This window comes from Panthera tigris, chromosome A1, assembly GCF_018350195.1.
Source record: "Panthera tigris isolate Pti1 chromosome A1, P.tigris_Pti1_mat1.1, whole genome shotgun sequence".
Lineage (NCBI taxonomy): Eukaryota > Metazoa > Chordata > Mammalia > Carnivora > Felidae > Panthera > Panthera tigris.
In genome coordinates this window covers 39,139,453-39,155,339 of record NC_056660.1, presented here as the reverse complement: position 1 = coordinate 39,155,339, position 15,887 = coordinate 39,139,453, and positions in this window count along the sequence as shown.

The window sequence follows — 15,887 nt, the reverse complement described above, 5'->3', positions numbered from 1 at the left end:
TCAAACATGTGAACTGCAAGATCATGACCTGAGCTGAAGTTGGACGCTTAACCGACTGAACCACCCAGGCTCCCCTAGATGGCCAGTAGAATTTTAGTAACACTTTAAGATTAATTACTATGTTATTTAATGTAAATATATCACATACAATAAACAGTGTAATAAACAGTGTAAATAAACATATAATAAACAGGTAAAATTATAGTGATTATAATACTTAGATCTTATGCTATTCGTGAAAAGTGTTATTTTACCTTTATTAAAAAAATTTTTTGATTCCAAATTAAAATTGCCATATCTAGGACTATAAAGTACTTTAAAAGTATGTCTACAAAGTAATTGACTGTTTTAGGCAGCAATAATAATGTATTATGAGGTTTACAACATTTGTATAAGTAAATTTATGGCAAAGGCAGCATAGAGGCTGGGAGATGGGGAACAGAAGTATACCATTGTAGAGTTCTAATACTGCATGTGGGGTGAAATACCACTTCAAGGTATTCTATGTATACTCTAAAGCTCATTCCTTTCAACCCTCCCTCCCCCGGAAAGGATAACTTAAAAAGCCTATACAGAGATGAAATGGCATCTCAAAATAATATACAATCAAACAAGCAAAAAACCAAAAAAACAAAAAAAAACCCACTCCATTAACTCAAAAGAAGACATAAAAAGAGAACAATTTGGGGGAAAATATAAACAGAACAAATAAAAAAATAAATGGTAAAATGGTGGCTTTTAAAGTTACCAAATCAAAATAAAGCCAAATAAAATTTCCAGAAATCAAAAAGCCATAAATGACATTTAAAGAAATATAATGAACATGTTTAACAGCATGGTATACATAGTCAAAGAAAGGATTAGTGAATTGGAAGATTCCCAGACTTACATATACAGAGAACGATGCACTGAGGTACAAAAATATTGAAAAATATGAGAAGGAGAAGGATAGATTAAATGTATGATACATGTGAAACTGAAATCTAAGAGTAAAAAGAGAAACGGAATGGAACGGATGACATGTGTGAAGAGATATATAGTAAAATTCTGCCAAGTTGATGAAAAGGTGTTAAGACTTGTGTTCGAGAAGTTTTGTGAATCCCATTCAAGATAAATGCAAGGGAAACTACAGGTTTCCTCACCGTATGGAAAACAGAGAATAAAGCAAAAGGCATTATCTTGAAGTAAGCAACAGCGACACCTACCACCAACTTCTCAAAAGAAAAATAAAAACTAAACAAAACAGAAATAGAAAGGAAGACAGAAAACAGAGTCATATACCCTGGAATAGCAGAATAAAAATGAATGGCAACCTAGAATTCATCAGTGGAGGAAAATTTCCTTCAATAATAAAACTGAAACAAAGATATTTTCTTTATTTTTAATGTTTTTATATACTGTGGAGAGAGAGACAGAGAGAGAGAGAGAGAGAGAGAGAGAGAATCTGAAGCAGGCTCCAGGCTCTGGGCTGTCAGCACAGAGCCTGAAGCAGGGCTCAAATCTGTGAACCACAAGATCATGACCTGAGCTGAAGTTGGACGCTTAACGGACTGAGCCACCCAAGTGCCCAGAAACAAAGATATTTTCAAGTAAATAAAAATTGATAGAATTTTTCCCTCTTATGGACTGAATTTTATCTCCCTCAAATTTATATGTTGGAAACATATGACTGGTACCCTAGAATGGGACTGAATTTGGAGATGGGGCCTTTAAAGAGATAACTAAAATTAGATGAGGCACAAGAGTTGGACCCTATTCCAATATACATAGTATCCCCATAAGAATAGGGAGGGGCACCAGGGGTTTACATGCGTAGAAGAAAGGTCAAATAAGGACACAGAGGGAAAGGTAATCATCTGAAAGCCAAAGAAAGAGGTCCTAGGATAAACCAGATCTGCTAACACTTTGATCTTGAACTTCTGGTCTTCAGAACTGTGAGAAATAAATTTCTATTGTTGAAGTCACTTAGTTTGTGGTACTTTGTAATGGTAGCGCTAGCAGACTAATACACAAACCCACAATATTTTTCAGATATAAGGTATAAAATAAAGTTCTATGATATAACAAGAAAAAAAAGAATAACATAAATGCTTTCACAATCTACATGGCTATTGAATGAATAAACCAGTAATGAGAACTTATTGTGTGTTTAAAGCAGGTGCAGTATTAAAGCACATGATGAAGATGGCATATAGTAGGAAGGAATGAAACAAAATAACTATGTTCAAAGGATCTTGATTCATATAAAAAGGGGGAGTTACATAGCATCATGCTTTAATATTGTTTTATTGAGATATAATTGACCTGTGGTATTATATTCGTTTCAGGTATGCTATGTAATGATTCCATATCTGTATATGTTGCAAAATGATCACCACAATAAGTCCAGTTAACATCTGACACTGTACATATACATTTATTTTTTCTCATAAAGGAGAACTTTTAGAAACTATTCTCTTAGTTACTCTCAAATATGCAATATAGTATTATTAACTATAGTATGATTATATCATACTATTTATATAGTGGTTATAGTATTACTAACTATACATGCTGCACATTGCACCCCCATGACATATATAACTAGAAGACTGTACTTTTAGTCCCTTCACTCATTTTGTCCATCCCCTCCCCCAGCCTCTGGCAACCCCACATTGTGCTTTCATATGCTATTAAATATATTTTACTTTATCCGATGGATAAAATAAAGATTTTTTTAATATTTATGTATTTATTTTGAGAGAAAGAGCACGTGAGCTGGGGAGGGGGGGGAGAGAGAGAATCCCAAGCAGGCTTCACACTGTTAGCACAGAGCCTGATGTGGGGCTCGATCTCACAGAACCATGAAATCACAACCTGGGCCGAAATCAAGACTCAGACGCTTAACTGACTGAGCCACTTAGGCGCCCCCAACCTGTGGGTTTTGGACAGGAGAATGACGTGTCTGTTTCAATAAAACACTGACTACAATATAAGTGATTATTTTTTTCAGGAATATTTGTATACTAAAGAAAAGATGGAAAACAGGAAAATTGTGGCTATACCAAGGCATAAAATGATGGTAAATTCAGTTGTGCATAGTGGCAATGTGATTCAAAATAAATGAATAGACTTGGGAGACATTTATAAATTACACTTACAAAAGATAGGTTACTAGGATTTGATTTGTGAGGGAAAGAGGTGAGGGATTGTCAAATCTGCTTATGGTTTTCCAGTTTGGACAACTGGAATGATTTTGACAACATCCAGTAAGAAATGACACACAGCAAACCTTGGGTATATAATAATTTATCATAGACTTACTTAGGATATTTAGGGTCTACTTATGATGGTGGACACATCCACCCAAACCCTGAGACCAATGAAACTGACCCTTTATAAGGAAGGCTAACATTATTGTGTTTCATCAATGCTGTTGTTGTATAACTTTTGTTACTATTTCCAGCTCTTAACAAACCTGCTCTGTGAGAAACTATCTTTAGTTAACAGAAAATACAGTGACATAATATATCAAACCAATGTCATATCTAACTTCACTTTTTGTTATCAGAAGCTTCCTAGTAATTTTGGACTGCACTAAGGTGTTCCTTACCTTGAGTCCTTAAGTATTCCTGGAGAATTCCCAGAAGCTTAAGGGGGTATCATTTGTCCTACAAACTTTTATTGAAATGTGTATACCAAAAAATGGAGAAATCTTAACTGTACTTAAAAAACCATCAGTCATATCATTGAAAGGTGAAAGAGTAGGAGGCAGTAGCAATATAGGAAAACAAACCCTAAATGCACTACCTACTCAAGTAGAAGAGAGTTCTACTTCTTTGTCAATGAAGTCTCTCTTTGCAAAGTGGGGATGTAATATAACATAGGGTTTAGAGAAGCAAGTTTAGGGATTGGTGGCCTTTCAAAGGGGAGTGTTGGTTAATGTCAGCTATGGAGGTGTGGTTATTCAGATGAGACTGTTGATTGGTTGGCAGTGTATTCACCACAGTGAAGTTGTAACAAAATGACTCACTTTCAAAAGTATGGTGCTGTCACTTTTAGAAGTGTGTTATCAGGGGGTGGGGTTGGGGGTGGGGAGTGCCCTCAGTTGAACTTCTGACTTCGGCTCAGGTCATGATCTCATGGTTTGTGAGTTCTAGCCCTGAGTCGGGCTCTATGCTGACAGCTCAGAGCCTGGAGCCTGCTTCTGGATTCTCTCTCTCTCTCTCTCTCTCTCTCTCGGCCCCTTCCCCACTCACTCTCTGTCACTGTCTCTCTCTCTCAAAAATAAACATTAGAAGTGTGTTGTCTCGTCAAAGCACCCAATGATCACACTGAGGCTGGTCACCAATTAAATAAACAGGTTTAAAATGGAATCTGGTGGTTATTTGTAATCATGGCTACAAAATAACCAGTCTTTTCCTGAGAACATAAAAATGTAACAAAAATGTTTAATGTGATACGTAAAAAGCTGTCTCTAACCTACACAACTAAATGAGTTTGGGAGTCAGTATACACCCGTGAAACTATCACCACCACCAAGAGTCACAAGTGTTTTCCATAAGTAAGTACAGCTTCTCACATGCCAAAAAATAAGGTTCAATGTAAATATTACAAATGTAAAATATTAAAATAAAAGATGAATCGACTGAGGCTCCAGGGGTTTGAGGGCTTCTCAGAGACCACCATTGAGAAAGAGGCGAAACCAAGATTCACACCCAGTGTCCTCTGACTTTAAATGTACAGTTCACTGCATGTTCCCTTTAGTCCCTGAAGGGTGCACAGTGCATGCTGGGAGCTGGGGATGCTGAGATGAACACACCCAGCTCCTGGTCACTAGCAGTTCAGGCTGGACTGGGGTTATGTCCCTGGTATGTTTTTTGGGCCCCTGTTCCAGATTGGGCCAATAAACTTTTAAAATTTATTTTTGCTCAATAATTGTATAATGCTACATATATTTTTTAAAAATGTTTATTTACTTTGAGAGAGGAAGAGAGAGAAAGGGACACTTAATCTGAAGCAGGCTCCGGGCTCTGAGCCATCAGTATAGAGCCTGATGGAGGCCTTGAATGCACAAACTCTGAGATCGTGACCCGAGCCAAAGTCGGATGCTCAACTGACTGAGCCCAGCAACCCAGGCAACCCTCCACATACCTTTTAAGATTATCAATTCAATTTCTATCGGAAATTACTTTTTAAATGTATAAATTATGAAGATTGACTTGGGAAGAAATTAAAAAGCGGTTTTCCTACCAATGTTCTTGGTAAATCCCTTCACTTAAAGGGAAAACGAATTTTTATTTATTTTTGCTTAATAATTGTATAATGTTACATATCTTTTTTTTAATGTTTATTTACTTTGAGAGAGAGAGAGAGAGAGAGAGCACTCGTGTGCACCACACTAAATGAACTGAAGAAAGCTATACATGGAAACAGTCATTTAAAATGTGGTGTGGTGAGTACAGCAGTGGGGGCTGACTCAAAGTGTGTCACAGACATAAAAGGTCTGCAGTGTAGGCATAAAAAAAAACCTCTTGCGTTGCCTGTGCTAAAATGATTGAGTCCATAGATATCAAATGCTGAGTGTTATCCATTTCAAAACATATGTTAATAATTTAAAAATAATTAAGTGTATGCAAACTAGGAAAAAACATACAAAAGCTGCTTATTTTACAAATATTGAGAACTTATGCAAATTATTGTATTTTATTTTTAAAAGATCTTCATCACTCTGTATAGCATGCAAATAAAATATCCCGTCATTTTAAAACGCTTCTAGTGAATTTTGTAAATTTTACAGTATTTAAAAATTATTTTCTCCAAGGAAGCCCTTTTCAAATAAAAAGGAAAGTCTAGAGTTAAACTAAAAGGTAAAATGGATTAAAATGGGAAATAGTTGTGTGGATTCTAAGAAGCATAAGTTTTGTTTTTGTTTTGTTTTGTTTTGTTTTTTTTAATATGGAATTTATGGTCAAATTGGTTTCCATACAACACCCAGTGCTCATCCCAACAGGTGCCCTCCTCAATGCCCATCACCCACTTTCCCCTCCCTCCCACCCCCCATCAGCCCTCAGTTTATTCTCAGTTTTTGAGAGTCTCTTATGTTTGCCTCCCTCCTTCTCTAACTTTTTTTTCCCCTTCCCCTCCCCCATGGTGGAACTGGAGAGTGTTATGCTAAGCGAAATAAGTCATACAGAGAAAAACAGATGCCATATGTTTTCACTCTTATGTGGATCCTGGAAACTTGGCGGAGGACCATGAGGAGATTAAGAAGCATATGTGAAAAGAAGAAAACGTGATTGGTAAAAGAGTGAATCTCAGGTAGAATTAGTAAGACTTTACCAATGATAACTTTTTTTTAATGTTTATTTATTTTGAGAAAGAGAGAGAGGGTATGAGCAGGGTAGAGGCAAAGAAGAGGGAGAGAGAATCCCAAGAAGGCTCCATGCTGTCAGTAAGGAGCTCACAAATGGTGAGATCCTGACCTGAGCCAAAAGCAAGAGTTGGATGCTTAACCTACTGAGTCACCCAGGTGCCCCTCCTTTGAATTTTATTCATATCTGTTTTAATTTTCACATTTGAAAAAAATATAAATGCTTTGTACAACTGTTCATCTATCTTTACATTTTGTTTTGTTTTTGATGATTTTGGTTGCATTTTTCTTCCTTGCATGTCTAAATATACATGATGGAATGGTAAACATTGTACCTTTAAAGTTTAAAGACTACTTTAGCTTTTCTCAATCACATGGCCTTCACAGATCACAGGAATCAAACAGAGATTGAGATGATTCAAAGTTAAATCTTTGTTCCTGTGAAGGCTATTTCTGATTCGTGTTTACTTGTACATTATAGACCTTCTGGGTTCCAACCAAGAGCTGGGGAATTTTACATTGGCCTCTTCTCCTTAGCACTTGCTTATCTCCTTTCTTTCTCCCTTTATATTTATTAACCATCGAAAAGGCCTGCAAAGCTTCTCAGTCTCTCAATCTTATTAACCCCCTCATGCTGGGAAGCCTGGGCGGCTCCATTGGTTAAGCGTACGATTTGGGCTCAGGTCAGGATCTCTGGGTTGGTGGGTGTGAGTCCTGTGTCAGGCTCTGTGCTGACACCTCAGAGCCTGGAGCCTGCTTTAGATTCTGTGTCTCCCTCTCTCTTCCCTTCTCCTGCTCACTTTGTCGGTCTCTCTCTCAAAAATAAACATTAAAAAAAAATCCCCCCTGTTACACAATATCTAATAGCTAATAAACACATAATAATAAGGAAGTTTCCTCCTTCATCTACAACTGTTTGCAGTTATAAGAGTAAACAATTTAATTTCTAAGATTATAACAAAATTAAATGTTTTAAATTTATACATAAAATATCATTATGGGTGTAATATACAGCAAATACATATATACACCTCCATAAAGAGCCAATATAGCAAAGTAAGAAAAAGGAATATAACATTTTCATGAAAAAGGAAATTACAACTTCAGTGAAATCAGTGAAAAGCTAATAATGTTAGCTCATTTTCATTTGTCATTTAAGCAAAGGACTCTTATCTTTGAAATGGACCTGTCATCTTTCTTTGTTATCTCTTCTATTCATTGCATTTTATTACTGACTTTCCCTTCAAGTTAGATTTAACAACACAAGTATTTTCCAATCTTAAATTATAATTATTTTATTCATTAACACAATGAGCCAGTAGCTGCACTACTCCTGTAATAGTTTTACTTTTCTTCTTATTATTGCATCCTTCTTAGAATATATGCAAATGTGTTTATGTTTTATAGGTATTTGTGAATTTGGATATATATATATATATGTATATATATATATATATATATATATATATGTTTTCTATCTTTGAGTCATCTATTTACATTGTAATTATGTTAGCCGCTATTTATTAATGTTCATTGAGGCTTCGAGATTAAACATAATGCACTCTTTTATAAATACTCTCTGTTTACCTTAAGGTAATGTTAACTAAAACTTACAGAGAGCCTAAATAATAAAGAAAACAAGTATTCCGTATTTTTCCCTGATATTTATTTATTAATATTAAGTTGCAGCATATTTTTAAAGTATCTCACTGCACTTTAAATTATTTAAATTTGGGGAGATATCCTTCTAACATATATATTCAGAAGGTTATATGTCTTTGTCTTACTTTGAGGTTATGCCTACCCACATTTTGTCAGATATGTGCATTGCAAATATCACCTCTCAGTTGTGGCTTGTCTTTTAATTCTCTCACCCTCTTTTTAAAGTATGTTTCTTTTGAGAGAGAGAGTATGTGAGCAGGGGAGGGACAGAGAGAGAGGGAGAAAGAGAATCTCAGGCAGGCTCTGTGCTGTCAGCACAGAACTCAGCATGGGGCTCTATCCCATGAACTGCGAGATCAAGGACTGAGCCAAAATCAAGAGTTGGACACTTAACCGGCTGAGCCACCCAGGCACCCCATCTTTTAATTCTCTTCAAGGTTCTTTTGCTGAAACAACTTTTAATTTTAATTATATCCAAATATTCCAATATTTTCTTTAAGGTTTAATCTTTTCTGTGTGCTATTTGATAAATCTCTTTACCCCAAAGATGTGAAGATATTTTCCTATGTTTTCCTCTAGAAGCTTTATATGTTAGCTTCCATATTTAAGTTTATGATATACCTGAACATTTTTTATGGTATGAGCTAGTGTTCAAAGTTTACCTTTTGTCTAATATGAATATTAAATTTCTTCAGTACCACTTATGAAAAAACAAGTGATGCTTTCTCTTTTCTTTTCATATTTCATATAAGCATATAGGGGTGAGTCTGTTTCTGGACTTCCTCCTCCATTATTGTCTATTATTTTGTCTAATATTACACTTAATTTTTGTAGCATTATAGAAAGCCTTGATATATGGTAATGTATGGTCTCAAATTTTAAATTAACTTGGCTCTTCTAATTCTTTAGAATCTGTTTGAAAATTCCACAAAAAATTAAAGTACAACCTGATAAGTTGTTTTTTAAAAAGAAAACTCTCTGTGTCATATAACATGTGGAGAATATAGAGAATGTACACAGAACTGTGCACATTTATGAAGTCAATATTTGAATTATTTCATTTAGAAATACAATGAATAAATTAAAGACTTAGTATAACTCAAAGGAAAGGATAATGACAATATTATACAAGGAGGAACAGCAAAGGCAAAAAAGCAAATTAATTGGAAAAGACAGTAACCCATAGATATTAACGCAAAAACTTTGAGAAAAAAATAAATAGGTAAATATTTAGAAAATGTAATCATAAAGCTATTAAAACAAACTTCCATTAAGATAAAGGCATATATAGGGGCGCCTGGGTGGCTTAGTCAGTTGAGCGTCCGACTTCAGCTCAGGGCATGATCTCCTGGTTTGTGAGTTCGAGCCCCACGTTGGGCTCTGTGCTGACAGCTCAGAGCCTGGAACCTGCTTCAGATTCTGTGTCTCCCTCTCTCTCTGCCCCCCTTCCCTGCTCACACCTTGTATCTTTGTCTCTCTCTCTCAAAAATAAACATAAAGTAAATATAAGGGCATATATATATGTACAGAGGCTACCCACAACATACAATGGAATTCAAAGTATATTAATACAATACAGATTTGAAAATAATATTTCCCTTTGTGTGATGACTAAGGTTTCAGAATAAATAAAGTCACAAAGCAAGAATAATGGTAATAGGTTAAAGAAGTAAACAAAGAAGGTAGAAAAGGTTATTTTCTATTCTAGAAAACTTTGAGGATCATCAAATATATTATCAAGATATGAGAACTATTTCCTTTTATGCTATAAAGATGGAATTTAAATTCAAATAGTGCCATTTTAATATTTTTTTTATTCTTTTTCATTGTGTTGCTATCTTAAGATTAACTGTGGGGCATCTGGGTGGCTCAGTCAGTTAACCTCTGACTCCTGATTTTGGCTCTGGTCATGATCTCACTGTTTATGGGTTTGTTCCCCTCCCCTCCTCCCCCCCAACAGTGGCCAGGCTCCCTGATGATGGTGAGGAGCCTGCTTGGGATTCTCTCTCTTCCCTCTATGCTTTGCCCCACACACTCTCTCACTCTCCTCTCTCTTTTAAAATAAATAAATAAACTTAAAAAAGAATAACTGTGATATTGCAAGTTTAGGGAAACTAAGATTAAAATTTGATATTTCTCATTTAAATTGGTGAACTATTCAGCATTCTAAAAAAACAAAAAAATTTAACTAAACGTTGTAGAAGAGCCCGGGGTCTATAGTAAAATGTTATAATGTCTACAATGGAACGAATCATTTAAATAAAGATATATTTTAAATGGAAGTTAGGTATTAACATTAAAGCTTTTAAAAACTTATTTCAAGTACTAGAGCTAACCAGACGTACACGGAAATACATGTTTGTACAAGCAGTAAAAGAACATAATAAATATTCATTACCAGAAAGTGTTGAGGCATCATTCTGTACTTCTATTATGCTTATTCAATCTCACCTTGCTTCTAATTATTCTTCATTTAACCACTTGTGTCTCAAAGGTTTTCTGACATAAACAAAAAATGCAGTTTGAAGCAAAATCTGAATGCTTGGATGCCTTCAAATTCATACACCTGGACATACTTTCACAATTCATAGAAGCACTTTTGTGAATTACCACTGCATCAGTGAAATGAGGTGAAAAACTAATATTGCTTTTTTACTTTAGGCATAATCTTCAAGGAAACATTAGGAGCTCGAAAATGAAGTTCTTTAATTCTTCATTTGTCATATTCTTCCATTTCTTCAAGTAATAGTCTGCCATTTTCTATATAAACATAACATATCCACCTTCCTGGATATTCTAAGAGTAGAATCCAAACTATATCTGTGAAAGCACCATTATATGAAATTGTAAATTACAGCAGCTCACAGCAGTTTTCTTTGCTTACTTAAAAATCGAATAGTACAAACTTTAATTATCCATAGAATACTGTCACATGTAAAAGAGCTCATTATTTCAAATCACTTTTTCTCCAAACAAACTATGGCAGAATAAAATCATGCTCCAAGGCTTTAGGAGAAATGTAGGTCTATATTAAATATATAAGTTTAGAGGCTTTTAACAGCTTAGGAGAGAAACAAACAAACAAAAAAATAAGCCTACCTTGACCCATCTCTGTCCTGCTTTTTACTTCTTCAGGGTATTTCCTCAACTTTCTAATCTTTCTCCACACTTCCCATGATACCCCAAATCCATAGCTTTTTCTTTAACTTAAAAATTGAGTTATGGAAACATGGCTTGTCCCCACCCCCCCGCCCCCATTGGTATAATAGGAATTGTTTATTTTAGTATCCTGACTAAATTTCCACATTTTCCTAGAAAGGCCATGGTTCCTAAAATTTGGAATCATCACTCCTAGAGGAAAGAAGTAAGTTGAATAATTTGCTTAGTGACTATATTGATAATAGTGGAGAAAGATATAAAAAGAGTTGTTGAATCCATAGGAAAAATTACTTTTATCATTCAATTCCTGTTATATACAGATGACAGGAAAAGGAATTTCGCTACGTAACCTACTAGTTATTTTTTTTAGGTTTTTGTTTAAATTCTGGTTAGTTAACATACAGTATGATATTATTTTTCAGGTGTACAATTTAGTGGTCCTACACTGCCATACATCACCTGGTGGTCATCACGACAAGTGCCCTCTTTAATCCTCATCACCTGTTTTACCCATCCCTTCCCCACCCACCTCCCCTCTGGTAACCATGAGTTTGTTCTATAGCTGAGAGTCTGTTTCCTGGTTTGCCTCTCTCTTTTTTTCCCTTTGTTCATTTGTTTTATTTCCTAAATTCCACATATGAGTGAAGTCATATGGTATTTGTTTTTCTCTGACTGACTTATTTCACTTACCATAATATTCTCTAGTTCCATCTATGTTGTCGCAAATGGCAAGATTTCATTCTTTCCTATGGCTGAGTAGTGATTTATTTTTCATGAAGATTTCAAGCAAAATTTCCAAACAGTACATTTTCCCACAAAATAAGGCAAGGAAAGGTACTGGGAGTTTTCAGTATATAAATATGCTTGCATATATCATTGTACCTAGAATTATTGAATAAATATTTTAAGAACTTTAAGAAAAAGACAAAATAAGTTTCACTTACTAAAACCAGATGTATTGGAGACTTAAAATATGATGAATTTGTTTTGGAAGTACTCGTGTGAAAGGGGGAAAGATTTCATTAAAATATAGAAGATGCAAACATTATGGTCAAAACCTTACAAATCTCATGGATTTTCAATCTCCTCATGGAATAAATGAGGAGAACAAAAGTTGTTGACATAGCTTGATGAGTTGATTTATTTAATGCTGGCTTTGAAGGACTCCCTGATGCAAGCTGTTTGGAAATTTTGCTAAATTTCTAATTTCTGAACTCTCATTTGAATTAAACTATCTACCGATAGCTGGCTCCTTACATGTGGAGACATATCATGGTAACTGAATTAAGTATATGGAAAACACATTTGAACCAAGCAGGTTATTAAGTTTGCTGTGATAAAGAGGAGGTGAAATTTCCAGCAACTGAGAAGAAACCCTGATATATTAAAATAAACTGATATTTTAATAGCTAACCTCATCCCTTTATAGCTATGCTCACTAATTCTCTCTATATTTTATCTTATTGTATTCACTGGAAACAATAAATGGTTATGACATGGATCTACTTTCTTAGTGGAAGATACTGGAAACGGCATAATTATTTGCTTGGTAGATGGTAAAGAAAAAATTATCCTGCCAATGTGAAGCTTTCCTTCTTATTTGTACTGTTTAAACTTGCTCTAAGAATTCAGACAAGTGTCCTCGAATCATCAATGCATTTCTCATTAACCTAACTGGTGCTCCTATCTCTCAGTTCCTTCACCATCTGGCATAGTTTTTCAAGGTGACTCATTACTGTATAAATTTTATTCAAGCAACACTTGAGATGACGCAATGCTTTTCTAAGTCAGTATGCATTAATAAACAAAGTATATTTCTAAAATAAGTAATTCTCCAGAGGTCACCATATATTGTACCAGAATTCTGGCTAATTGATGTACTTAGCATACATTTTAAATTCACTTAAAACAGTTGTAACAAACACAGGAAACTGCTGCAGGCTTTAAAAAAAATTCATTTCACAGAGAATTAATTAAATCAATCAAGATAAACTTGAAGAATGGAAGGTAAATGAATAGAGGATCAAAAGACAAATATTCTCCTGAATATAAGCAAATATTTTTACTGTCAAAACTAAAAATGGATTTGTGACTAAAGAAACTGTAGGTTTGTTTTGACATTTGCAGAAACATGTTACAGTAATGGTCAAGGGAGGCAGCTTGGAAACTGACAGACTGATCTGGATAGACTACCACATAATTATGTTTAATGTGTATTGTTATTCTTTCCTTATACAGACAGTTCTGTAAGACAGGAATTAATCCAGGAATACTGTATTCTGAAGTCAAATGGTGATTTTATGATTCAAGTAAAACATAAAAAAATAAGTAGAATAAATAAATACCATATACTTGCTACTAAAAGAATGAACATTGAAAAGATATCAGAAAAGGCATACTTTAGATCTGGTCCAGCTACTCTCTGTAATGTAGTTTAAATCTAAATATATTCCAACATTAAGTATCTTGATGCCATCAATGTACTCAATAAATGTAATTTTAACTTAATGTCAACTTGGATTAGCTGATAACATAATAAAATCATGATGATATCTTTCAAAGAACTTTTAATGTGTCAGATACTATTTTATTTTGTGTACATTAATATGTTTAATTCTCACAACCTACTGAGAAAGTTACTATACTATTTTTTTATCAATGAGGAAAGTGAGACTTAGATTTAAATAATTTTCCCAACTTGACTACAGTTATGTTTTAGTCCAAAATAAAAATGAAAGCTCTACTTTAATTGTGTTTAAACCTGTGCACAGGTAATATTATTTATCATCTATATGTCTTTCTGTCAACTTCATATCTTACAATATCAAAACTGGAAAATATCCTGACCCTGTAAGTCATTTAATCCATTCTCCAAATTAAAAAGAAATTTAATATTTCTAAGTGTTATATTGCCTACAAATGGAATGTTTTATGGCTGACATTCAAGCTTCAGTGCATCAATCATCTGACAAGTGCCATTTTGTAAAGAAAAAAATGCATTTAAAAAATAAACTTGGAATGAAAAGAATGACTTCCTTATGTCGACTCATCACAATATTGGAAGTCAAAACACTGGCCCTGGCTCTGCCACTAAGAGTCTCAAAAATGCCTATTATCAAAATATCTGATATTCTAGGTCTCATTCATCTATACTTTTCTTTTAGAAAAGATAGATAGACTATATCTATTTTTTTTTATGTTTATTCATTTTTGAAAGAGAGAGAGAGACAGGGTGTGAGCAGGGGAGGGGCAGAGAGAGGAGGAGTCACAGATTCGGAAGCAGGCTCCAGGCTCTGAGCTGTCAGCACAGAGGCTGACACAGGGCTTGAACTCAAGAGCAGTGAGATTATGACCTGAGCTGAAGTCGGACACTTAACCAACTGAGCCACCCAGGCACTTTTCATTCATCTATACTTCCATTCCAAAAGTATTTAATAAGGACTTATGATGTGCCAGACACAGAGACAGAACTGGGAATAGAGTGAATATATCAAGGCCATCAAATCTACAGATGACATTTATAGGCAGTGGACAGTTTGGGATAATTTAGAAAGTGAATGAAGAAATAACATAATAATACCAGAGGTATGAGATCCATAAAATGAGGAAGGATAAGCAAAGGAGACTGAGAAGCAGCTGCCAGTGTCATAGAAACAAAGTGGATGAATAATGGTGTCATAGTCCAGGGAATTAAGTGTTTCTAGAAGGAGTAGAAGTGATAGCAGAGTGTGAAATAATTTGACTAAGTCAACTTAGATATGAACTGATGATTGACCACTGGATTTGGATGAGTGGAGGGGATGATGGCATGTGATATTTCTTTGGAGTGAGAAAAGCAAAGCTGATTGGAGTTGGTTAGAAAGAGAATGGAGAGGAATTCAGACAATAGGTACAGTTACCCTTTCAATGGGTTTTGCTGAAAAGCATGACAGATAAATCAGGCACTAGATAGAGGAAGAGGCAGGGTAAATAGTATTTTATATATTTATGTGGTTTTTTAATTTTGCTTTTATGCTAGGAGAAACAATAATATGTTTCTATGCAAGTGAGAATGACCAAGTAGCAAGAATATTGATGATGGAAAAGGAAGACAAGGAAAATGCAGTTTTCTTCATAGCTCTTCTACTTTGACAATGGAATAAGAAATAACCGTGGATGTATATCTGCAAGAAGATGCTGTAGTTACATAGGACAGAGAATAATTTAAATGGTTTTCTAGAGTAACGGAAGAGTGAATGGAGTAGGAAAAAGGGTGGGATCGTCAGACACCCTTGAATTCTGTGGTCAGGAGGTTAAAATAAGATCACTCAACATAGTTATAAGTTCTTATCTTTTAAGTTCACTTTTTTAATGATGACTTAGAGCAGATAACTGAATTTAATAGCACCCTTTTTTTCAGCAAATAAAACAGAAGAGGAAGTGGGTAATTGTGTTGAGACTTTATGCACTAATGAGAGATTGAAATGAGTTATCATTGAATTTAAGTCAGGTACGTAAGGAAGACAGGTATGAGGTCTTGGAGAATAGAGAAAATAATGGTAGTATCAATAGATTGACTGGAAGATGGAATCAACATAGTAAACAGTGAGGAAGAATAAGCTGCTACTGGACTGACTGATTTAATGTCTGAGTGGTCGCTGAAGGAGAATTCTTAAAAACACATTGTGTCTAATTGGATATTGAAAACACAGTGTATGAGGTGCCTGGGTGGCTT